This window comes from Macaca fascicularis, chromosome 15 (genome assembly GCF_037993035.2).
Source record: "Macaca fascicularis isolate 582-1 chromosome 15, T2T-MFA8v1.1".
Lineage (NCBI taxonomy): Eukaryota > Metazoa > Chordata > Mammalia > Primates > Cercopithecidae > Macaca > Macaca fascicularis.
The window spans coordinates 110,630,153-110,656,382 of record NC_088389.1 but is presented as its reverse complement, the minus strand read 5'-3'; the positions used below and the strand labels follow the sequence as shown (position 1 = coordinate 110,656,382).

Sequence of the window (26,230 nt, the reverse complement as noted above, 5' to 3'; positions counted from 1 at the left end):
CCTTGCATCCGAGGGATGAAGCCCACTTGATCATGGTGGATAAGCTTTTTGATGTGCTGCTGGATTCAGTTTTGCCAGTATTTTATTGAGAACAAAATACTAACCATCTCCTGAGTAAGAAAGAATTCTCCTGCCTGATGGCCTTTAAAGCTATCTGCTCTTTCTGGTTCTATAGCAGCTTCCAGCCTTTGGACATGAACTGGGACATCTGCTCTGCAGATTTTGGACTTGCCAGCCTCCATAATCATGTGAGACAATTTCTCATAATAAATTATACACATACACACACACACACAGAAACAAGATATATATACGTATATATCCATCTTGTTTCTGCTACTGCAGAAAACCCTTACTAATGCATAGGCCTATAACAAATATATTTAGTTAGTAATCAAAAAACTTCCCACAAAAAATATCTGAGGTTCAGATGGCTTCACTGGTGAACTCTACCAAACGTTTGCATCAAAGGGCACTATCAAAAGTGTGATAAGACAATGCACAGAATTGAAAAGGAAATTCAAATTGTATGTCCAATAAGACTAGTAGTCAGAATATTTAAAGAACGCTCACAACTCAACAATAAGAAAATAACCTAATTTAAAAATGGGCAAAAGTTCTGCGCAGACAACACAACAAAGAAGATATACAAATGGGCAAAAAGGAGATAGAAATACTCTGAACATTATTAGTCTTTAGTGAATGCAAATCAAAGTCACAAAGAGATACTACTTCACAGCACTAGAAGGGCCATAATTTAAATAAAAAGGAAAAGAGGCCGGGCGCGGTGGCTCAAGCCTGTAATCCCAGCACTTTGGGAGGCCGAGACGGGTGGATCACTAGGTCAGGAGATCGAGACCATCCTGGCTAACACGGTGAAACCCCGTCTCTACTAAAAAAAAATACAAAAAACTAGCCGGGCGAGGTGGCGGGCGCCTGTAGTCCCAGCTACTCAGGAGGCTGAGACAGGAGAATGGCCCGAACCCGGGAGGCGGAGCTTGCAGTGAGCTGAGATCCGGCCACTACACTCCAGCCTGGGCGACAGAGCGAGACTCCATCTCAAAAAAAAAAAAAAAAAAAAAAAAGGAAAAGAGCAGGTGCTCACAGAATATAGAGAAATTAGAACCTTTGTAAATTACTAGTGGGAATTTAAAATGGTAAAGCTTGGCTGGATATGGTGGCTCATGGCTGTAATCACAGCACTTTGGGAAGATGAGGTGGGTGGATTGCTTGAGATCAAGAGTTCAAGACCACCCTGGCCAACATGGGAATACCTCTTATCTACTAAAAATACAAAAATTAACCAGCATGGTGGTGCATACCTACAGTCCCAGCTACTCAGGAGGTTGAGGCAGGAAAATTGCTTGATCCTGGGAGGCAGAGGTTGCAGTAAGCCGAGATCACACCACTGCACTCTAGCCTAGGTGACAGGACAAGACTCCATCGCAAAAAATAAAAACAAAAATAAAAATAAAAATAAAATAAAATGGTATAGCTGCTGTGGAAAACAATTTGGAGGTTCCTCAAAAACATCAACATAAAATTAACATATGACTCAGCAATTCCACTCTTAGATATATACCCTAAAGAAGTAAAAACAGGTACTCAAACAAATACTTGTACACAAATGTTCATAGCAGCATTGTTTATAACAGGCAAAATGTGAAAACAACCTAAATATCCATCAGCTGACGAATAGATAACCAAAGATGGTATATCTAGATATATCCATATAATGATATATTATTCAGTCATCAAAAGAAGTGAAGTACTATATCCAAAAGAAAGGAAATCAACATATCAAAGCAATATCTGCACTTCTGTGTTTGTTGCAGTACTATTCACAATAGCCAAGATATGAATTCAATTTAACTGTCCATCACAGATGAATGAATAAATAAAATGTGGTATATATACACACAATGGGATACTATTCAGCCATGAAAAGAATGAAAGCCTGTCATTTGCAGCAACATGGATGGAACTGGAGGTCATTATATTAAATGAAATACGTCAAACACAGAAAGAAATATAGCATGTTCTCACTCATACGTGGAGCTAAAAATGTGGATCTCTTGCCAGTAGAGAGTAGAATGGTGGTTACCAGAGGCTGGGAAGGAAAAGAGGAAGGGGAACGAAAAGAGCTTAGTTAAGGGGTACAAAAATGGAATAAGTTCTAGTATTCAACAGTACAGCAGGAAAATTATAATTAAAAATAATTTATTGTATATTTCCAAATAGCTAGAAGAGAAAAATTATAAGGTGTCCAACACAAAGAAAAGGTAAATGTTTGATGTAATAGATACCCCAATTACCCTGATTTGGTCATTACATATTGTACACTGATATGAAAATATCACATGTACCCCCAAAATACATACAACTATTATACATCAGTTAAAAAATAAATCAAAAAATGAACAAAATGCATGAAATGATGGTTTAAAAGATATTGCTTATCAACCAATGAAGGACGGCAATACCCAAGACATGTGAAAAAAAATGACATGAGCCCCACTACTGCCTCATGTTACTGCTTTGAGGGAGCTTCTCAGCTGTGTTGTGGTAAGGACCTGGGAAAATTTTCTGAATTACAAAGGCAGAACTAAGAGTCTGAAGAACAAAGTAGTTCAATATCATTAAGTCATTCTCCACATTCAGTGATAAGAAAGAGAGCAGCCATGCCAGTCCCATCCAGACATAATTGCTTTGTTTTGTCATTAGTCCATGGAGACATGGGTCATAGAACTATAGGAACAATCCAGAAGAAAAACAAAAGACACAAGGAGAAGGCCTTCAACCCTTTCATTGTATTCCTGACTGCAAAAACACAAGGTACTTTGCATGACATGGACATCTTACAACAAGTTCAAGAATGAAGGACTACCCATTAGAGATTAAGGAGATAATGTGTATAAGTAGTTTGAACCACCCCATGTGGACCATAACCTGCACTTCCTGTGATTTCTTGTTATGTGTGGCTGATAAACGTACGACATTATGAAATTGTGTTAAAAAAGAAAGAAGTGAAGTACTGATACTTGCTACAACATGGGTGAATCTTGAAAACATTATGCTAAGTGAAAGAGCCCGCCACATAGGATGACTTATTGTATGACTCCATTAATATGAAACATCTAGAAGAGACAAATCTATAGAGAGAGTAGATTTCTGGTTTTCTAGGGCTGGAGACTATGAGAAGATTTGGAAGTGATACCTAAAGTTTTGTGGGGCTTCTTTTCATAGTAATGAAATGACTCTAAAATTTATTGTGGTGATGGATGCACAGCTGTGTCAATCCACTAAAAGCCCCTGAGTTGTATATAATATAAATGGGAGATTTGTATGGTATGTGAATTATATCTCAATAAAGCTGTTTTTGAAAACTTGTGAGATTCTATTGAAGCAGTCATAGCATATATGAAAAATAAGTTAAATGATTTAAGATCATCACAAAATGGTCTAAAAATTCACTTCGTAAAAGGGAATAGGCAAATGGATACTAACTATGACAAATTTCTCAAAATAATTAGAGAAATGCAAATTTAAAATGCAAGATATTACTACATACCCATCATAATAGTTAAAATGTTAAAAACACTGTCAAGTGAAAATTCTGGCTAAGTCCTATGATTACTTCATAATAACTAGAATGCTGATATAATGCTGGAGGGATTATAAATTGAACATTTTTCTTTGGAAAACTCTTTGCCAATAACTAATATAGCTGAATCTGTGAAGACTTCTGATGCAAAAATTCCACTACTGAGAGGTATTGTGAACAGAAATGTATACATGTAAAATAATCAGACCAGTCCAAAGTGAGGAACATTATGCTAAGTAAATACCCGGGATGCTTCAAAAATATTAATGTCAAAAAAGACAAGAAAAGGTTAAGGAATTTCTTTTGACCAGAGGAGATTAAAATAACCTGGCACCTGAATGCAAGATTCTTAATTCTAGATCTTAAAATAATAACCGTTGCTTTTAAAATGGCAGCCATAAAACACATTATTAGGATAAACAGAGAAGTCTCAACATTGATGGTATATAATTATTAAATAATAGTATCCCACCAAAGTTACATTTCCTGAGTGTGATAATTGTATTTCTATAGAAAAAAATGCCCTTGTTTTTAAGAGATAACTCAGTAAAGTACTCAGAGGTGAAAGAAATAGAAAAAAAGAGAAAATGTGATAAAATGTTAATAATTGGTAAAAGTAGATGAATGGCATATGGCTATACATTGTACTATTTCTCAATATTTTTTAACCTTTATTCTTTCCCAAATGAAAGATTGAGGAAAATTTTTAAAACTCCATATAAATGTACACCAAAAAATGCATGCACAATATTCACAGTAGTAATATTTTAATAGTCAAAAATGTAAAAGTCCCTGACAATCACTGATAGTAGAATGAATAAATAAATTGTTATAATGAAATATTTTACTGCAATGGGAATGGATGAATTCATGCTAAAGAACATAACATGAATATCTTTCATGAACATAATAGAGACAGTAAGAAGCCAGCCACAAAAAATGGAATAGAGAATTTGATTACATGAAGTTCGTAAACAGGAAACACTGATGTGGATAGACATTAGGACTGTGGTTACCTTTGCAAGTATAGTGGCTGGGAGGGTGCAAGAAGGGGCTTCTGGGATGCTGATAATATTTTTAATCTGAGTCATATTTATAAAGTTATACTTTTATAAAGTTATATTCATCAATCCATACATCTAAGAGTTATTCATCTTTCTACATGTAGGTTATTCTTCAATAGATATATTTTTTTAAGTTTGGTGGCTTAAAAATTATGAGTAAGAATCCAATATAAAGTTGTTGATGTTTCCCCAAAATATCTTCAAATCCAAGTGAAAATTACTGTAATCTGTCAGGCACTGTGCTAGTTATATTTACATATTATCATTTACATTTTTATCCCCGTACTGTGAAGAAATCAGTCTAGATGCTTATGCCAATGAGAAAACAGAAACTCACAAAGGTGTTGGCTCAAGATTCATCCCCAGGTCATAGAGCTTTAATTTCAGTGACTTTTATTCTTCTTTACAGAGCCTTACATATTATAAGTTACAATTAACTTTGAAAATTACCATAACAATAAAACATAAAATTTATTCTCACCATTTATCTAAAATCACCCTGCTAGCAAGTCTCTACCAACTAGGTCTTCTGTCTATTGTGACAAAGCCAACAAGCTGTCATCTAAATCACTTTGCTTATTTGTGTCATTATTTAGACTGTGCTTGTCAGTGGCAGCAACTAAATACATCACCAGCTTGGAAGAACAAGTTAAAGAAATTATGGAGATTATTGACTAGCCAGAGACAAAATGAAAATTGGTTGATGCAGAAAGAGACTTAAACTATGGATTTCTAAGGTTAAATGTTTCCTTAAAAAGCCCTGGCCACAGCACAGCAAAGTTAATCAGAAAAATTTTACACTTTGCAATCAATAGTGCTTCCTAGTTAAAATGAGTATTAAAGAAAGAAAGAAAAAGGTGCTGAAATTTGTCCAGGTAAAACAAAACAAACTTCAAAATGCTGAGTGGGATCTTTCCTATTCAGGTGGAACATTGCCATATTATAAAAGGCTTCTGCCTCACACCTGACATTCTACTTGTTAATATTTAAAATAAGTATTAAATAAAATGTGTTAAGTGGGCAAAGCAAACTTCTTCTCCACACTACTCCTTTCCTCTAACATGACAGCTTTTACTCCAAATAGCCAGGATTCTTTCCTCTTCTCTATCTCCATGTGCTCTTGAAAATGAACTGAAATTAGGCCTTTATACCTCAGAAAGGGCACATTTATGCTTTTGGAGTCAGATGCCCCATGATACAGCCTTTTTTCCCCTCAGTGAAAACATCTTCCAGCAGCTCTTTGGGTAGACAGAAATAGAATGCTACCTTGATGCATATCATAAGTAGCACCATTTGACAAAGGTGAGTAGAAGAACCCCTGGCCTGGAGAGGAGCAACATTAGTTTGAATTAGCAAACAAAAGCATGCATTGTGAAATGAAGGCATCTGAGGAAGGGAAAAAATGTCAAAGGAACTCAGTGGTGCTTCCAGGAGAGAAGAGAGTTATATACAGCAAATCTCTCTTCTCTCTAGGATGTAGAGTGAAGGAGATAGAGTAGGACTATCAAAGCTCAACAAATGTCCAGTGGAAAGGAATGAGAACATCAAAATGAAGCCCCTAAGTAAATTGTGTGTATTGAGAAACATGATACGAATGGCCTTCTTTCTCATCATTGCTGCAACCTGAACATTCTACACCTGCTAGAAGAAGCAACCTATGACAGTGACTAGTCAACTCCACACATGACACGTGGACATGACCTCCAGAGGGCAGCTCCACAATTGTGAACAGGGCTGACTTGCCAAGCCTCCAATTCAGGATCCAGAGAGTGTAGCTGCTCTTCTGCTCACTGCATAGCTTCACTGCAGAGGCTCTGCTACCTGCTGTAGGTAACTCAGTCTCCTTTCCACCCCATCCAGTTGCTTCTTCCCAAGGCAGGGGCATACCCAGTGTGTTTGCTGAACATGAAGGACAAGCAGTAAAGAGGGACAATAATAGATGACAAAAGAAACAAGTAAGAGCCAGATCTTGTATGACTTTGTAGTTACAGTATGAATTTCAGCTTTTATTTTGAGTGAGATGGGAAGCCATTGGCAGTCTGTGTATAGAAGTGACATCATCTGATTTATATTTTAACAGGATTATTCTAGCAGCTGGGCTGAGAATAAATGACAGAGGAAATAGTGGAAGCAGAAATACCAGTTTAAAAAGTAATGGCTAATAGAGGAAAAATATGATGGTAGTTTGAAATAAAGTGCTTGCATTGAAGGTGCCAAAACTAATATTTATATACTTTAATGACTGCAGTTTTTTTAGTATATTATAATATCTGCTCTCTATTCTTACTTTAAATTATTTCTAGATTTCTGTTGATGCTTTTTTCTTTCAGATGAACTTGGGAGTTCACCAAGCAATTTCAAACACACAAAAACATCATATCTGTACTTCAATCAGAATGATCATAAATTTGATGCATTTGGGAAGAACATTCATCTTTACAATATTGAGGCATCTTATTTAAAACAATTTTCCATCTTAATTTGTGTCAATAAAAATTATATTTTGAAACAAGTCATGCATATTTTAGTTGTTTATCTATACATGAAGCATATTGATTATTGTATAGTGAATTATACACACAGCTCACTAAATTTGTCTTACTAGTTTTACTAGTTTTAAGGGCAATTCTCTAGGCAAATATAGATTATCTGAAAATCGTAATGGTTTCAACTGTTTTTACAACATGAAGGTGACTCCTAATATTGAATAATAGACAAAGAACATTTAAAAGTTATGATCAGTATGTTTAAGGATTGGAAAAGTGATCTTAACAAATGAAAAGATGGAAGATATCAGCAGAGAATTAAATACTGTTAAAAATAACTAAATGCAATCTGGAACTAAAAAGTGTAATCTTAAAATGGAAAACTTATTGGATAGGCAAAGCACAATGAAAACAGAAGAATGGGCCAGTGAACTTAAAGGCAAAACAGTAAAAATTATCCCAGCCAAAGGAAAGAAGAAAGATGAATTAAATAAAATAAACATAGTTTAATGACTTATGAGCTAGTATTAAGTAGTATAATACATGTGTAACTGAAGTCCCAAAAGGAGAGAAGAAAGAGAATGTGAAAAAAAAAAATTGGAAAAAAAAATTGCTTTACAAATGTCAAATTTTGTTCCAAAAATATAAACAAAAAGATTTAACAATCTCAGACATCCCAAAGTAGGATAAAACAAAGAAAATCATAACCAAGCACAGCAAAGTCAAACTGATAAAAATCCAAGAAAAGGCTGGGCATAGTGGCTCATGCCTGTAATCCCAGCACTTTGGGAGGACAAGGTGGGTGGATCACGAGGTCAGGAGTTCAAGGCTAGTCTGGCAAACATGCTGAAACCCTGTCTCTACTAGAGATACAAAAAATTAGCCAGGCGTGGTGGTGCGTGCCTGTAATCCCAGCTACTTGGGAGGCTGAGACAGGAGAATCACTTGAGCCTGGGAGGCAGAGGTTGCAGTGAGCCAAGATCATGTCATTGCATTCCAGCCTGGGAGACAGGGCGAGACTCTGTCTTAAAAAAAAAAAAAAAAAAAAAAAAAAAAAAAGTCAAGGAAAACAAATCTTGAAAGCAGCCACAGGAAAAAGATACATTCTGTATATAGAACAATATGAAGAACAGCTAATTTATCATTAGAAGCAATGGAAGCCAGAATATGGTGAAATAATGTCTTCAAAATGCTGGAATTAGAAAAAAAAAATGTCTCAAGAAAACAAGAAGGCTAGGAAAAAATATTTGCAAAAGACATATCTAATAAAGGACTGTTATCCAAAATATACAATGAACTCTTTCAACTCAGCAATAAGAAAATAATCACCCCAATTTAAAAATGGGTAAAAGACCTGCACAACTCATTGAAGATGATATACAGATGGCAAATAAGCATACGAAAAGATGTTCAACATTATGTCATTAGGGAACTACAAATTAAAACAACAATAAGATACTACTACACACTTATTACGACGGCCAAAATTTAAAACACTGACAATACCAAATGCTGGCAAGGATATGGAACAATGAGAACTCTCATTAATTGCTGGTGGGAATGCAAAGTGGTCACCTGCTTTGAAAGGTAGTTTGGCAGTCTCCTTCAAAACTGAACATACTTTTACCATATGACTCAGCAATCACATTCCTTGGTTTACCCATAGGAGTTGATCAATAGAATGGAAAGCTATTTTTAAACAGTTTTAAGATGAATAAAATATAGAAAATACTGAAAAACAAAGTCAACCTTGGATACTGACAGTTCCAAAGTCTGTTCAACGCATGAAGGATGCTGACAAGGAAGAACGAAGAAAAATGATAAGCCGTGATCTTTTTATTTATGCATTATGTTTTATAGGCAAATTGTGTCATGGTTTGTCTTCAGAAGCTGTTAGCATATTGTCTTTATCTTTGGAAGTCTGAAATTTTGCCACATGGCATACCTAGACACAGATTTTTTTCTTTGTTTTCATTGATTTTGGTAGGCCCTTGGGAAGCACTTTTATCCCAAAGTTCCATGTTTTACTTTATCAAGTTTTTAAATATTATGTGTTTATTTCCTGTCTTCCAGTTACTGTTCTCTCCTTTTGTAATTCTTATGAAAAGAATATTTTAAATTCTATATCTATGATTCCCACCTTTTAACTATGTTTTCAAAGTTCTTATTCTTTTGCTCTTTGGTGATAAATGCTGGACAATTCTCTGGCTCATTATTTCTTTTCAACAATTCACTCTTCTGCTGCCTCCATTCTGCTACTGAGAATTGAGCTTCTGTTTACAACCATAATTATATTTTTTACATTCTAGTTTTTCCTTTTTCATGAAAAACTATTCTTTCTTCCAGATGAAATATGCTTTATTTTTATCTGTGTATATTAGTTATATTTATTTTATGTTTACTATACTACTTTCTCTTTTATGGTGTTCATTTTCCTTAAATATGAGTGGGGTGAATGTGTGTGTGCACGTGGGGGTCTTTGCTAATTTTCAACCTGATATTCCATGTTCACCTGTTGATAGGGGTGTGTGTGTGTGTGTGTGTGTGTGTGTGTGTGTGTGTGTGTATCTTTGGGTTCTAATGTATTCTTCAGCCAGTGTTAGGGGAGTGATTTATTCAAATAGTCATACCTACTTGACTTTGTCACTTCATTATTCTTTAAATTACCTAATCCACTGATGACACTTCTGTGTTTCCCATAGTTAGATATTATTGTAATTCTAAAATATCCCTCTTTCACAATATCTAGAGCTGTTTTTGAAAATGAGTATGCAGATACACGTACCTAGTCTTGCAGTTTAATCCATTTCTTGTATATAATGTTATAATAATAAATTTATTCCAATATGTAAGACTCATATTTATTAAGTGTTTATAATGTGTAAAGAGTTTTTTGCTGGTTGGTAGGAAATATAAAATATAGAAAGAACTCAGAAAAAAGAACTCACAGTGTAGGGAGATGGACAAACATATAAACAGATCATTATAACATAAAGTGGCATGTATGAAGATGATAGAAATAAGTAGAAAGTATATAGTGTGGGCCAACCATGTGTCAAGGGAAGGGGTGGGAACAGTTTGGTGGCAAGGAGTATTTTATTACAGCATTGCTTCATGGTGATAATTAAAGCAAACCAACAGTTTTATTATTTTTAAAATTTTTTTCACAAACAGTAACAAAAACAAGACTTCTAGCCTGCATAGGTGATGGATCACTCCCACTCTTCCCCCTTGTTGTACCAACTGTGGAGGCTCAAAAAGGCCAGTGATGTGTTCTACTGGGTCTCATCACTTCAGAGATGAAAATCTTTGTAAGTTGGCATGTTAGAGAAGGTGAAGTTTGAGAGGAGGTGACGAGACACAAGAATCGTAAAAGCTAGACACAAGGGTTCTTATTGGTGATTTGGGTACTGAGGATGAAGGTGTGGACAGAGTCTAGGGTGACTCTTAGGCTTTTGATTGGCAAGACAAGTAAAAAAGGAAGCGCAGGTTTAGTGGGATGAAACATGCAATGAATATGAGATACCCACAGAGCACTCAAGAAAGTAAGCTAGTAGCCCCCTCTAGAAACAGATTCTGAATTTCAAGAACGAGATCTGGATTAAAACACAAATGTTATTTTAGTAACATGTTATCAACAAGTGATGCCCAGGTGTTTTAATGTGAGGAGAATAACCTGAATCGCTTGTTTAAAATGAGGATTCTAAGGCCCTCTCCATTTAGAAACTTTCATTCAGTCGGACTCAGATGGGACACAAATATCTGCAATTTTTAAAAGGAAAGTTGATCCTGTAAAGGTGGCCCTCTGACACTTTAGAAAATTCTGCTATAAATACATCAAATCAATGGCCTTGTCTAAAAGACCCTCTTCTACGTGGCACCAGCAATGCAATAAAATTTGTCAACCCCATGAATAGTTATCAACTTAATCTAGCTCCCACAAATTTTTGCTAATCCATTAGTTGTCTCCTTTTTTATACCAGTATTTATAACACTTTGCTAGCATTTTAGAAAAAAAAAACAATAGTGAATATGCTTATCACATGGTATCTTTTCAAGAAAATAGAATGTGCAAATACATATTTACATAATTGATATTATTCACGGGCTAAATATTTGCACACTTTAAATGAGGTTAAAGTGAAAAATGCAAATTATTGACAGTTAGAGAGAACAGTATAGTTACCTTACTTTTATACAAACAGAAAAGAGCTGAGCTCACAAAAATATATTTGAAAACGTGAAGGAAACACTTTGGAAAAATTGGGAGAGGAAATGAGGATTTTAGGGACAGTGACTTAAAAGGATGGGCAGGATTAGAAGTGAGAATGCCAGTATTTTAGCTTTTTTATGTGTTGCTATAAATTCTTTGCAGGAAGAATTTGAATTGCCTATAAATAAAATAACTTATGCCCTCTCATTTCCCTCTGCAAATATCTATAATGTCTCTGTGATGAGACGATCCCAAAGAGTTGCTGCTACACAGAAGGAAAGAGATGAATATTGCCACTGACAAGAATTGATACACTGTTTTTATTTTCTCAGACATCTATGAAAATTATCAATGGATCAATTTATTTTCTGAAGATTCAAAAAAGTAATGTTAAGTAGCAGGCTCTGGAAGCTGTGGGAATCTTCTCCATTTATTATTTCTGCACTACCGGGGAAAATATGTTCCTCTGTTGTATTAAATTGTGGTACTGGAGTTAAGTCTTTCAGTTGAAAAGAAAACAACGCTGGAGAAGGAGCTTGGGAAAGTATTTCAACAAGTTATTTACATATTTTCCAAAGCAATTGCCAATGTCTGGCAAAGGAGGGCAAAAGTATTTTTATGTATTCTGGAGGGATTAATGGGAGGCTTTATATGTTATATATCAAACTGATCTTATATAAAATACATAGCACTATTTTAAGAAGTTCAAAAGGGTTCTTTCTGGCAACATAAATAAAACTAGAACTTGCAGGAAATACAATATGCTCATCCATTATCTGAATATTGTTTTGTTTTGTTTTGTTTACAAGACAACTGTTTCTGCTTCTTGTCTCTTCAACTAAAATAGTTAATAGGCCAATTGAAGCTGGACAAACAGAATCGTATCACTGAAGCTGATGTACAATGTCCATGAGGAAAACTTCACAAAACTAGAAAATGTACTTCTGAGAATAGACTACAAAGGTTGTCTCTCAAATACCTTTAGGGAGTGGAATGGAGGTAATGCCTTAGTGATTTATCTATTCTTGATTTAAATTCAAGGAAATGGACCATATAGAAATGAGGGCCCACAGTTATGCATGTGGAATGATTTAGTAATAAAATGATTGATAGGTATTCAAATATTTTATCAAAGGAAGTTATTAAAAATAGGGCAAACCACAAACTCTGCATTACCCATTGTTAAAGCCTAAGGAGTAATTTTTTAGAGGCAGAAAAAAACTCAATTACCTGCTATATTTTTCCTAGACCTAAAATTTTATGACTATTTATAGCAGTTTTTCATGTACAGAAAATATTAATGTTTGTTCCAGGGGTCTTCCCTGACCTCCATCCCTTAGCAGGCCACATGCCCTTCCTTCACTATGATTTTTAAATTCATTTGGCCTCATTCATTATGTACAGTCCATAGTCAGGTGCCATTGGTTCTCCCTGCAAAGAGTTTGTCTTGTCCAGTTCTCCCTCTCTACTCTACAGACAATTTCTCATCCCAGCCTCTGTGTTCTTCCCTTCGCAGACTTCAACATTGCTTTGCTTTCCTACCCTACGGCTACTTCCAGCTGGCAATGGTATCAACATTCTTCCAGTCACTTGAAAATGAAATATGAATTAGTTTTGACATCTTCCTTCCTTTCCACTCACCACCTCCATATATCATCAGAGACCAGGTCAATTCTTTCTTCCTCATGTGCCTTGAATCTGCTATTTGCCATTTTCTCTGTGTACAAGCTGAACTTCTGTTCCTCTAATATGGCCTTTCTTAAAATTGTTTAATGGTTCATAGCTTCTCAAAAGTGTTTAATGGTTCATGGCTTAAGACTCATTAAAATAAGCATCATTAAAACCTATCTTATGTCCCATAAACAATGGTCTACTTACTTCAAACTATGTGTGATGGTTAAAAAAAAAAAAAAAAAACCACAGGATCCCTAAATAATTTAAATAATAAAACAGTGAAAAATAAGCTTAAAGTCAGATTTTCTAGCTTCCAGTCTTGTTTCTGCCACAAACCTGCTTTGTGATCTTGGGTTTTGTGTACTCATTTGTGCTATGAGCAGGTTAATAAGCTTCAAGGACCCCCCTTTCTCTTAAAGTCTAGAATCCTCTGATAAATTTCTTTGAAATTAGATCCATTAACTACTGAGACTTGCTCTTCCTGGCTCTTTTATCTGTGGCAACTATCTTAGTCCATTTGCATTGCTATAAAGAAATACCTGAGACTGGTTTTTACAAAGAAAAAAGATGCATTTGGCTTATAATTCTGCTTGCGGGACGACTGGCTGTCTGGTGAAAGCCTCAGGTTGCTTCCACTCATGGCAGATGGTGAACAGAAAGCCAGCATGTGCAGAGATCACATGGCCAGAGACAGAACGAGAGATGGGAGAGGTGCCAGGCTCTTTTTCATAATCAGCTCACACAGAAACTAATAGAGCAAGAACTCTTTACCACCAGGACAGCAGGATAGCACCAAGCAATTCATGAAGGATCGGTCCTTGTGGCCCAAACACCTCCCATTCGGCTCCATCTCTAACTTTGGGGATCAGCTTTCAGCATGAGGTTTTGGGGGGATAAATATCCAAACCATAGCAGCAATGATGTGCCATGTCTTCTGGTCCCCTTTCCTTCTAGGACCAATAATTTTTCTCAGCTTCCACCTTAGAGCTCTTCCTTCATTTACTTTGGTGTTCTTGTTGTACCATATTTCTCTTGTATTTTCTCTTCCTAGATTATGCATACTCACACTGGATTTGGATTTTTCTAATATCCTGCACATTTACCCATCAGAACATTTATCATGGGTTCTTGTGACAATGTTTTACTCACGCACATTTCCAGTGCCTGGCCTAGGGCCTGAAACCTAAAGATGGCTCATTAATTTCTTCAAGAGAACTAAGCCAAGAAGGTAAACACTATGGCACCACAAATGATTGCATTGCTTGGGCATTGTCAGTTCAAATGGATCCATGGCCATTCTACTATAATACAAGCAGAAAGCTGGTGCTTCTGTCTCATGGCCCTTTTTTCCCAATGAAACCGTCCCCAAGGTTTGATTTTAAGTGATCATTCTTCTCCTCTTTCCTCTCCAAAGCAACATGATAGCAAACACATTATTTGGGGCACCGAAGGAGGACATCGCATCTAACAAGCAGGAAACATAGTAAATATTCTCAGGCTTATCACTTACTTCTGTCTTTCTGCATGTTTTATGTAATCAGATTTTTTAAACAAGCCTTAAGTAGATGTAAATTCTAGGCCTTTAGATTTTTGGTTGACATGGGTGATAAGAGAAAGTTCTACATTTTATTGACTGATTATATTACATTATGAACATAAACATAGCTTAATTCTGAAAGTTTGGTCTTTTGTTTCCTCTGAGCTATTAGTTTTATCATTTTGATATAAAGAATCATAGGCGGTTGGGGTTTGAAAGAACCTTAAGAATCTTGTAGTATGACCTCACCTAAGCTGGGTTACTACAGAACACTTGATTTGCAAGATTTGATAGGTGTTCTGAGAAAAAATTTAAAGATTTGAGAAGCAAAAAAAGAAATGAAAGTTCTGTGAGTAACAATATTTGGGAAATGCCAAGTTTTTAACATCAGATTTGTTTTTCATATATATACACATATATATGATATATACATAAATATATATTTCATATATACATACATATATTTCATATACATTCATATATGTACACATATGTATATATGTATATGTATATGTATGTGTATATATATATTTTTTAGAGACAGAGTCTTGCCCTGTCGCCCAGGTTGGAGTGCAGTGGTGCGATCTTGGCTCACTGGAACCTCTGCCTCCCAGCTTCAAGCGATTCTCCTGCCCCAGCCTCCCAAGTAGCTGGAACTACATGCACGTGTCACCACGCCCAGCTAATTTTTGTATTTGTAATAGAGACAGGGCTTCACCATGTTGGTCAGGCTAGTCTCAAACTCTTGACCTCGTGATCCACCCACCTCGGCCTCCTAAAGTGCTGGGATTACAGGTGTGAGTCACCATGCCCAGCCTTTCTTGTATTTTTAATGCTTTAATATGATAACATTCCTAATGAATTTTCAAGACTACACCAGGATATTATATAACATATCCCCAATTTTTTGATTTTTGAAATCTTTTTTAGTGAAATGCATAGGAATATCCTTCAGATGAGTTTACTGAAAAACATATTTGGAAATTCTGAGATCCAAAAGATTATACCTTATCTATAAATACAGATGATTAGTGAGTCCTTGAACCAGAACCAGAACACTTAGAACCTCTCTTTCATTCTCTATGATATCATGTATTCTGATACCAATCTATACTGTTTTCCCATATTTTATGCTGCTTTAGATAAAAGGACAACACCCAAGAACAAAAACTACTTGGTAACAATAATCATATTTAGACAATATTTTTAAAATTTTGACCCATTCCTAGTGCCAGTACTGTTACCTGAAAAAGCAAAAATTGCTAACCAATTAAAAAGTCTTAAAGATTCTGGCAAATTATTTATAACATTGAGAAAAAGCATAAAAATAAGTCTGAGTAATATTTTATATGTGTGTATATGTATGTACTTACACATGGTGTTTATAAACTGCCCATTTTTATTTTTTAAATAGATACAAATTCTTATTTTTAAATAAATATGTCAGTTAAAATTGCTTCCATTATATAAGCAAATCAGAATCTGTGGTAGATTGTGATCTCACACAGATTTATCATTTTTATTGTGCTGTGCAGAATAAGTCAATTAATTTACATTTTTAAAAATATTCTTCAGAGACAAAATATCAGACGAGTCAAATTTTCAGTTCAACAATGACATGTGGTTTGATGTATCTTGCTAGTCTAAATTTGAATTTGCATTAAATTTTCCAAATAGGAATTTTTTTTAAATGGAGTTATGATGGCTTATCACCATGAAATAAATAAATAAATAAATAAATAAATAAATAAATAAATAAATAAAACTACACATTGTTTTTGCAATGGCAAAATGCTTAAAGGTCACCATTAACAAATAGGAAAAACATGTCGCATAGTGCAAGAGAAATGGAAACAAATTTGACCGTGAAAATGACTTCTGCTCTTATATGTCTGCAGAAATCTGGAAGACAAGTCAAGTCAAGACACCCGCTTAGCCTTTGACTCCACTAAGTATAGAAGACAGTTTATATGAACACTGTTGGTAACTCCTCCATATTTCAGTAAAGAAAATACAATGTAAGGAACAGAGACTTATAGAATCCTATGCCTGAAATAAATGTAGAAAGAACATTTTCTGTCTTGAAAATAATTCTCTCTAATAAAGTAAAAATGCCAATACCTATTGAAATATGTTTGGACAAATATTTGATATAGAAAAAAAAGAAAATATCCCTTCCTTGCTTTGGAATCTTAATAGGCCCAAATATCTACAGATAGATAGATAGATAGATAGATAGATAGATAGATAGATAGATAGATAGATAGATGCCAAAATCCCAAGACAGAAAAACTCATCCAAACAGAGTGGGGTGGATTTGGGATACAGAGGACAAGAGTCCTTTCTAGGAACGGTATCATCAAATGTCGTGCATCACTCATATGCTCACTCACCTAAGGATTGGGCTTTGAACATCTAGGTGCCCAGTCTGAAATCTTACATTGAACAGATATTTACTGAAAAAGCAGTATGTGCCAAACATTATTGTAGATATTGGAGATTCAGTAGGGAAGTAAACAAGTGTGGTACCTGTTTCAGAGGCTCACAATTTACCAGGAGAGATATTCCATAAACAATATCACACAATGGAAATGCCATGAAGAAAATAAAAGAGAATGATGCTATTGGTGGTTAGAAAGGGACAGTCTGAAGAGACGGCATCTGAAATGACAACAAAATGACAAGAAAAATCCATCCATAAAGGGTTCTGGAGGAAAGATATTCCAGGCAGAAAAGGATGGCAGATGCAAAAGATCTAAGGCACAAGAGAACTTGATGTGCTTGAGGGACAGATAAAGGACTACGGATTGGAAACATACTCAGGAGGCAAGAGGGGCTGTAGGATCAGGAGGTGAGACAGGCAGGACCAGATCATGCGGGGCTTAAGCAAAGAGATTTTATTCTATGTATCTGAGAAGGTATCGGATGGTTTTATGCAGAGGAGTAGCATGATCAGATTTACATTCTTAAGAGGACTGTTTCCGCTCCTGTTTGGGGAATCAATTGTAGTCAGAAAAATAAGGAAGGAAAACAGTTACCAGGCGAGTGGCTTAATCTATTTGCAATGGTGGCTTAAAGACTTAGACTAAGGTATTAATAGTAAAAATGGGGGAGAATAAGATAGATTCCAGATATGTTTTAGAGATTGAATTGCCTTGACATGCTGATAGAATCAATTTTGGGGAAAGTGAAAGAGAAAAACAAGAAACATCTTCTAGCTGTTTGGCTTAAACAATTGAGGAACTGGAGGTGGGAAGGTGCCTTTACTGATACAGGAAGTCCTAGAAAAGGAAGGGATGTGTGTGTGTTTGCGGGGGGGTGTGTGTGTGTGCATGTGTGTGTTGTTGGAGACGGGCCATTTATCAAGACTTTGAAAAATATGTTAAGTTTAAGATGCCTATCAACATTTAAAAGAAGATGTCAAGTAGCACATAGATCTGGGAGCCCAGAATTTATGAGAGAAATCTGGTTTGGAGATATGAATTTGGAAGTTATTATCATATAGATAGATATGTAAAGTTACAGACCTAAAAGCATTCACCCAAGGAAAGTGTGAAGGCAAGAGGGCTCGCTCCGAAGTCCTAGAGCACCAAAACATTTGAGCTGTCAGGAAGGTGAAGAGAAACCAACACTGAAGGCTGAGAAAAAAATAGCACTGTGTGCCCATCTGTGATCACGAATGGAAAGTATGACCAGTCCACAGAGAAGGTGTTTCTCTTCAGTGGTGTTCACAACATGAGTTTTTGTCTTTTGAATACAGCCCCCTAGGTCCTCTGTGGAGTAAATGATCTAGGATTTCAGCTTATTACACAGCTCTGGAATAAAGAGGTCCTCGTGGCTAGAAATCTGTGGACCAGTCTGACAAGACTAGATGATTTGGACCCACTTTTATGTCCATTTGAGGAAAAACACCAAGAGTGGCTGATCTCCATGAGGGGGAGGAGAAGGGAGAGAAAGAAAGGGAGAAAGGATGAAGTTCAAGGTTAGAAGGCCTCGCTGGACTGACGTTTTTAATGGCCCTTGGTTTTTCCCCTCCTATGCCTTACTCTATAGCTTCCCTTAAGCGGATTACCTTCAGATACAGTAAGCCATGGAGAGGACACTTTCTGTCACAAAGATAATAGCCATTTTCATGTGAGCTGTTGTTGCGTTTTTAAGTTCTCGTGTCCTTGAATCAATTTTCTAATAACTAATTAGCATCCCTTTCAAAGTTCAGAAGCCTTGGAAAGGGCAGGCTATAGTGAAGTAGCTAATTTCTGTCTTCTGATTTTCAGTCCACACATCTGCTACTTTGCAATCCATCAGATTTCATGCAGTCCAGCTAAGATGTGATTTAACTAACAAGTATTCAAGCATAAGGTATGGTTTAATTTCTGTTCTCAGCTATGACATTTGAGGAAGAGTGTATGATTAGAATCTTACAATCATACTGATGCTGGATTAATTCTCTACAACTATTTATTGAGGTAAAGGTTTATGAAAATAATCCATTAGCTTTGGCTGTCTCCCTTTTCTTTAAGGTTCTTTGGAAGGCTGTCATGAATATTAATGTTGTTGTTACCACTTAATTCTTCTTCCTGTACCATTTCCTTCTCTGCAGCATTCTTTTTGAAATTCACAGGGCAGTTACCTCTCACCAAATTCACCTAGAAAAACTGTAATTCTCAGGGCAACATAAATATTCTGTTTAATTAAATGTTCTTATTAACAAGGGGTTAACCCAAAAATGAAGCAAATAAAATGGTGAAATTCTCACCATTCTTATTTAAAACAATAATCCACACAGTGATAGTACTGGCTACCTCAGGAAAGCCTTGGTGTTTGACACTAAACAACACAGAGGGCAGAGGAAGAAAGGCTCAGTCTCCAGACAAGCTAGACTTTGGTGTTGGAGAAGACAGGAATGATAATATAACTCCATCTAACAGAATACTCCACCAGAATAGTTTGAATATTTAGGAGTTTGTTTTTCTCACATCACAGGAGGCCAGGAGATAGGTAATTGCTGTTCTCAGTTCTGGATCTGGGTCTGCAGAGCTCTTGCAGCTTCCATTTTGCCCTTTGGACCCTAGCCATCACGTAAAGACCTGCTCTCCTGCTAGAAGAGAGGCCATGTAAAGAGAGTTCCCTGGAGGATGAGAGAGAAGCCAGGTAGAGAAGACTGACGAGCCCCAACCAGCAGCCAGCACTGAATCCCAGACATGTGAGTGAAGCCACCTTGGATCCTCAAGCCCAGCTGAGCTGCTTTGGTTCACACCATGTGAAGCAGAAATGAGCCAGCCCCCACTGCTCCCAGACATCATTCCTCACTCACAGAATTATAGCAATAAAATAGTTATTGTTTTAGGCTACTAAATTTTGGGGTGGTTCATTATGCAGCAATAGAAAACAGAAACAGAAGGTTAAGCAAGTTCTTATAGTGATACGTTTCCCCTGGTAGAGCTCAGTTCTTTATAGAACCCTTTTTCGAACTTTTTACATTAATGATTCCCCTTTAGATTGTTGTATTTAGTGTTATCAGACTCCACCCGTTGCTAGAAAATCAATGTGTGTGTGTAAGTTTGCACACAATGCATATATATTCTTTGAATAAAGACCAAATACCTACTGATCTACCAATGAATGTTAATAGCAAGGAAAGAATAATTATAAAATCCATATATTTATTTCATCTATCTTCCTAGTCTTGGAAACAAATTATTTACTTAAGAATTACAATCTTGTTTAGATTAATAGTAACATTTGGCATGTTTCTTTGAAACTCTCCTTCCTAAGCTCTGTCCTACATGATGTAGCACTCTATAAATAACACTAATGTTCACAATCAGGCTTTCATCCTCTACTTGAACTTTTTCAACATGTTTTCAAGCCACTGGTTAATGTCATTTAATTTTTTTGAACGGTATCAGGTAGATAGTACAGGTTTTATTATCTCTGTTTCACATACAAAGCAACTAAGACATTGACTATTGCACAAAAAATCTAAGCATATGTAGCAATATACCAACAAGACTCACTAGAAAAAAACTTTCATTCAGATATTCCTCTTTTCGGGCGATGTTCTTTGCAAACCATAATTAAGAAGCTTATGACATCTAAGTGTGCTGATATTTCATGGGCTCTCTGTGTGTCCAAGAGAATCAAATGTCTAAAGAATCTTCAAAAAGAAACATACGATTAATTTACCTCAATGGGAAATACCTATAAAAGCAGGTGTCTTACAGCTCGCACTCAGGGCCTAACATTGTTTTAGAAGCAAACAAAATCAACTCAGCCTCACAAAAACTTTCCAAAACCATTAGGCCTGCCAAAATGCTGAGCAGCCTTCTATCAGCAAATTCCTATTTTACCTTCTTATATTTATCTAATCTACACTTTCATTTTGTCCCACCACATATTCACAGACTGAGAGAGAACACGCTGACCCGAAGACAAATACAACTCTGACAAAGATTTCCACCTCCTCCCGCCCACCCCCAACAAATAAAGAAAGAGAAAGAGGGTCTCTATTAAATTTCCTATCGGCCCATTGCCTTCTTCTTATGAGGCCCACCCTGGTCTCATGATGCAGAAGAAGGAATACATAAACGTTCAGCTTTCATTTTACAACTATGGAGAAGAACCATAGCCTTGCATTTTGTAACCCAGATGTAATTAAGAAGATTACTGCTCAAATGTAAAACCGAAGCTTGTTTTTTCACATCTTTATTAGTCATATGAAAGAAAATGATTAGGTTTGCTTTGATTTCATTTAGGCGCTGGGAACACGGACTAGTGTTTGTTTTCAAGGCTGCCAACGTTTAAACCTTCCAAGCAATTTTGGATTCAACAACTGAACACATTTAACAGCTAATGTATAACACACTATGTCCTCAGTCGAAAACCCACAGCAACTCCTAAAACATTTTAAACCATAGCTTTTGTCATGAAACTATTGTAAATCTATGTTCAAAATCTTGTTTAAATTTTGTTTAAACCTTTCTGCAAGTGGATGCCCTTTGAGAAATAATTTCTGGAAGTGTTTATATCAGAGGCACTTATTAAAGTCTGAACTGCAGTTATTGCTAGGGATTTAGTGAGGCTAATCACTTTATTTCAGTTTTGGAGTCAATATTCCTTGATTCACTAACTAGAGTGCTAAGTGGAGAAATAAGTCTTCCGATTAAAGAGAATGAAAAAAGAGATTCTTAAGTTTTCAATGGAATGACTTTTCTCCTTTTTTCCTCCTTCCTCTCTTCTTTTCCTTGTTCTCTGCCAATTTGTGCCATGTGGTTCAGACAAAAGTGCCTAGGAGGCAATCTATGTGAAAAGGATGATCATAAGATTGATTTCTCAGAAGAATGACAGAATATTGATCATTGAAGTTGACTGAAGGGTTCGTGATGAGAGGATTCCTTATACTAATTTCCTATCTTTGTATATTTTTAAAAAATTGTATAACGAAAAGTAAAAAATATTTTCTTAGGCAAAAATCAGTAACCAATTAACCAAAGCAGTTAACATAGTTAATAATTTCTGAGTAACAGAATTAATGCTAAATTTTCTACTTCCTACTTGAAAAAAAACAGATACTAAATTTTAACGTTCCCTGCTCTGTACTGTCAAAAGCCCTATGACGTTTTAATGTGAAAACAACTTAAAGATTTGGTAACGTTAGGCTATTTAAAGGATAATTTGGCTCCAAAAGCATAAGTTAAAACTTTTTATATAGGTGATAAAGAACATTTGTGTTTGTTTTTTTAGAAGATTACCTTTTTAGTTTTATCGGCAAATAAAATGTTAATTTCTTTGTTTCAGTTATCCATTGCTGCATAACAAACTACCCCCAAACTTAATGATTTAAAATAACAGCCAAATAACATTTGCTTGTGAATCTATAGAGCAGGAATTTGCATAGCAAGAGTGTCTCTGCTCCATGAAAGCTGGAGTCTTAGCTGGGATGACACAAATGGCTGGGAATCTGGTGGACAGCTCTGCTGGGGTCACAGGTCTGGGGCCTCACTTCTTCCTGTTGGCAGGGCTTCACAGTACTCCTCCCCATGGCCTTGCCAAATATATGACTGGACATAGTCACAGCCCGGTGGTCTCAGGGGTGGTTGGATTTCTTACATGGCAGCAGACTTTCCAAGAGAAAAAGAGGAAGCTCTCAGGCTTCAAAAAGATGGCTCAGGACTGGTACACAATGAATTCCTGCTGCATTCTATCAATCAAAGCAAATCACAAGGGCCAACCCAGTTTTCAAGGAAGGAGAACTAGATGAATCAGGATGCCTTACCTTAGCGGGGGTAAGAGAGGTATAGGATTGTGGGCAGCCATTTTTGAAGACTATCATGTAGTAGCTCTAAAAGACCTTTATATTTGGATGTATCTGGTACTTGGAATTTAAAGCACATTGGAAAGTACCATCACCTAGTGGCAAGATGTCCTCAGTTTTGGCAGCTATCTAAAAGGGGAAAGGACTTTAGGATAGTGAAATGTAAAATATCTTTAGTACCCTTTCTCACAAATTAAATAAAAATTACTAGTACAGTAAAGGCACAGAGTTTAAGTCACATTACAACGCAGATTTGGGGGGAAATGCGATTTCTTTATTCAGTCTCTAATCTGGATTTGTTCCCCCAAATGACTGTACACTGGTGAGTAGGAGAAAAAAACATATTGAGTACGCATTTTAGCTTAAAGCAATGATCTATAACCTAAACAGTCCACTAGGTAATGTTCAGCCATGCCCCTCTCCTCTATTAGTCTTCCAAAGAGAGCATCTGAGTGCATAGAAATAGAAGAACACCTTACGTGTTCCTTTGATGTTGACAGAAAGGGGCCCCTGAGCTTGTTCTAGTCTTTGTATATTTACCAAATATCCAAAGGGATACCCCTTTTTGTTCTGGTCATTGTGCCTCCTATTGGTGCTGTCATCTGTGGCTAATGAACTTATACCTCCTTTCTCCTTGGGAAAGGTTCTGGATGGTATTCCCTGGACAACTTGGCCCCCTTTACTCCTGCTGGCTGCAGATTCTAACTGCTGAGTTGTCCACCTGGACCAGTGATCCCCACCCATCCCAGCCTGTCTTGCACAATCAATCCCATTGCACAGCAGATTCCACAGCAGTCCCATGATCATTTAATACAGCACTCATGCCACTTAAGAACTGAAGGCTGCCAGGAAAGCCTATCCCAGAGCCTGTCTGCCTGATTACCCTCTATGCAGAAAAGAATCACAGCAAGCCTGAGACTGCTATCCTTAGGCCTGCTTACGAGGTTATCCCATGGCTAGTGTCTGGCACTTGGATTTTGGGAGGATTCCCGCCATATTAACTAATAAGAATGGATCACTGTCTCTCAACTATTTGTGCAAACAATGTGGTTTTTGCTGAAGACCTGTCTTCCTTCTGGGAGCCTGGAATTTGGCACCTGCCAGGAAGAGGCTACCTTCATGACCAGCTCCCAGTAAAAACTCTGGGCACTGAGTTTCTAATGAGCTTACTGGTAAACAACATTTTACACGTGTTGTCACACCTGCTTGCCAGGAGAATCAAGTACATCCAATGAGAGTTCACCAAGAGAGGACTCTTGGAAGCTTGGGTCTGGTTCCACCAAACTTTGTTCCAGGCCCTTTTTCCCTTTGCTGATTTTACTTTGTATCTTCTCACTGTAATAAACGATAACCATGAGTACAACCACAAGCTGAACCCTGCAAGTCCTTCTAGCAAATCGCTGAACCTGGAAGTGGTCTTGGGGACCCTCGGCACATTCTCTGCCACCATGAGACTTTGATATGGTGGCATCTCAGATTCAGAATGTATGGTACAGCCTACAAGATAAGGTTGGAGGAAATCCAGAAAAGATGAAACTCGGAACTCACTTATCTTCACTTCTTTCTTCTCCTGAGTCTGGAAGGGGGATCACATTATTCACCTCCATTATATCAAAATTTACTACCTAAGGCAGGTAAGCCTGTCAACGACATCAGGAGCTAAAGAAGTAGCTTCTCTAGACTGGAATAGAAAGTCCTCTTTCAGGTCAATAGCCTATCTTACAGGTTTTTTTTTCTGACTGCATAGTTGTAGGTTGCATGTTGAATATCATCCATCATGTTCTATCCACAGTCCCTGTGCAGACGGATGCTTTGAGTGGAATGAATTAAGAGCTTATAACTGCAAAAGTAAAGGACTAAAGCACAATAAAACATTTCAAGATATTACCTCCATTATATTAACTTAAAAGTTCATTGCTTTTGTTCGTATTAAGGTTAATAAAACTTTATTATGAAAAAAACTAAACGTGTGTATATACTATATATATATGTGTGTGTGTGTGTGTGTATGCATATACACACATCACCTCAAGTTAATAATACATGGTTTTCTTCAGTTTTCATGTGTTAGTTTCCAAAACTAAATTGCCATTACTTTTAATGTCAAAAACCACAACTGCTTTTGCACCAGCCTAATAATTTTACTTCATAAATTTTATCTTTTGTTTTTCAATATAGAAAAGAGATTCACCTAATCAGAGCAAACCCACTGGCAAATTTTCTCTTGTAAAGCGATTTTAAATAAAATACTAAATTTAGAACATCACTAAATGGCAGTGTTTAATGTTGTACATGATCCAACAAGTTTTTAATATATTGAGTCAAAAGTAAATTTTACCGATGGTCCAAAAATAATAATCAGGCTGAGTGATCAGTTTTACCTGGGAAGGCTGTAAACATGAAGAAAAGAACATTAAAATAAAACAACTAGTGACGAGAACATTCCCATAATGGCAAGTGCCATGTCCCTGGGAGAGCACATATCCTTGTAATAACCCCTTCTTCAAACTCAGTCTCTCCTTACCTTCTTTGCTTCCAAAACAACCTTCTCCCCTGCATACTAAATAAGGAGATAAATGCACTCAAGCAAGCAAGCATTACCTGGATTCCACGAGGTAAAAAATAACGTGGTGAGGGTCTTTTAGAGGAGGTTAGTTGTTCTCATGCAGCATAGTCTGATTTTAGTATCACCTGCTTTCATTTGGAATTAAGGAGAATCCAAAAATAAATGAACTGGCTCAGAACCACTTGATGAAAATAGTGTTGAAAGGCCCTGTCTCCAGCTGGCCGCCACACTGCAGAACCATGGCTGGGGTCCCCACCTCCCTCCTATTTCCCTTCCTATGTGAGAGCAGCTCATTCCTGCTGCCAGTGCATATTTAACATGAAATTCTTCAAGTACCACTGCAAAGCATCCAGCAAACACACCACCTCTAAAGTTAGTCTTACATATGTAGCCAGAGACATGGATAAATATAGAGACCTAGAAATATATACAGAACGCCAGAAAAACGTGCTCTGGGCCAGAAACATATTGTGAATATGCAAATATCTCAGTGTCTGGTACTGACGCTCTGCCCTTTAGCACTTGCCTAACTCCATCTTTCTCTCTTTTTCTCTTTGCACCGCGTCCCCCCGCCACCACTATCTTCCCATCTGTTTATTTTTTCCAAACTTTCGTTTTAAAAAATATGGTATCACCGCTTAAAAATAAGAAAAATATGGTGCCACAAATACGGCTGCCAGGTGTAACATATGATGCTGCTTCTGGGAGTCAGGGAACAAAATGTATAAAGGAGGCTGCATTCAAATTTTCTTACAAAGGTTACCGGAAATGG

The 26,230-nt window shown here is 36.6% G+C and overlaps 1 long non-coding RNA gene across 1 annotated transcript in view; it reads right to left on the bottom strand.

Annotated features, from left to right (window-relative positions):
• Positions 1 to 25,818, bottom strand: part of LOC102141896 (uncharacterized) — a 51,294-nt gene extending 25,476 nt beyond the window's left edge. Inside the window, exon 1 of the long non-coding RNA XR_001485750.4 lies at positions 25,494 to 25,818. This is a non-coding gene — a long non-coding RNA (uncharacterized lncRNA). The remainder of the gene's footprint in view (positions 1 to 25,493) is intronic.
• Between the last annotated feature and the right edge of the window lie 412 nt (positions 25,819 to 26,230).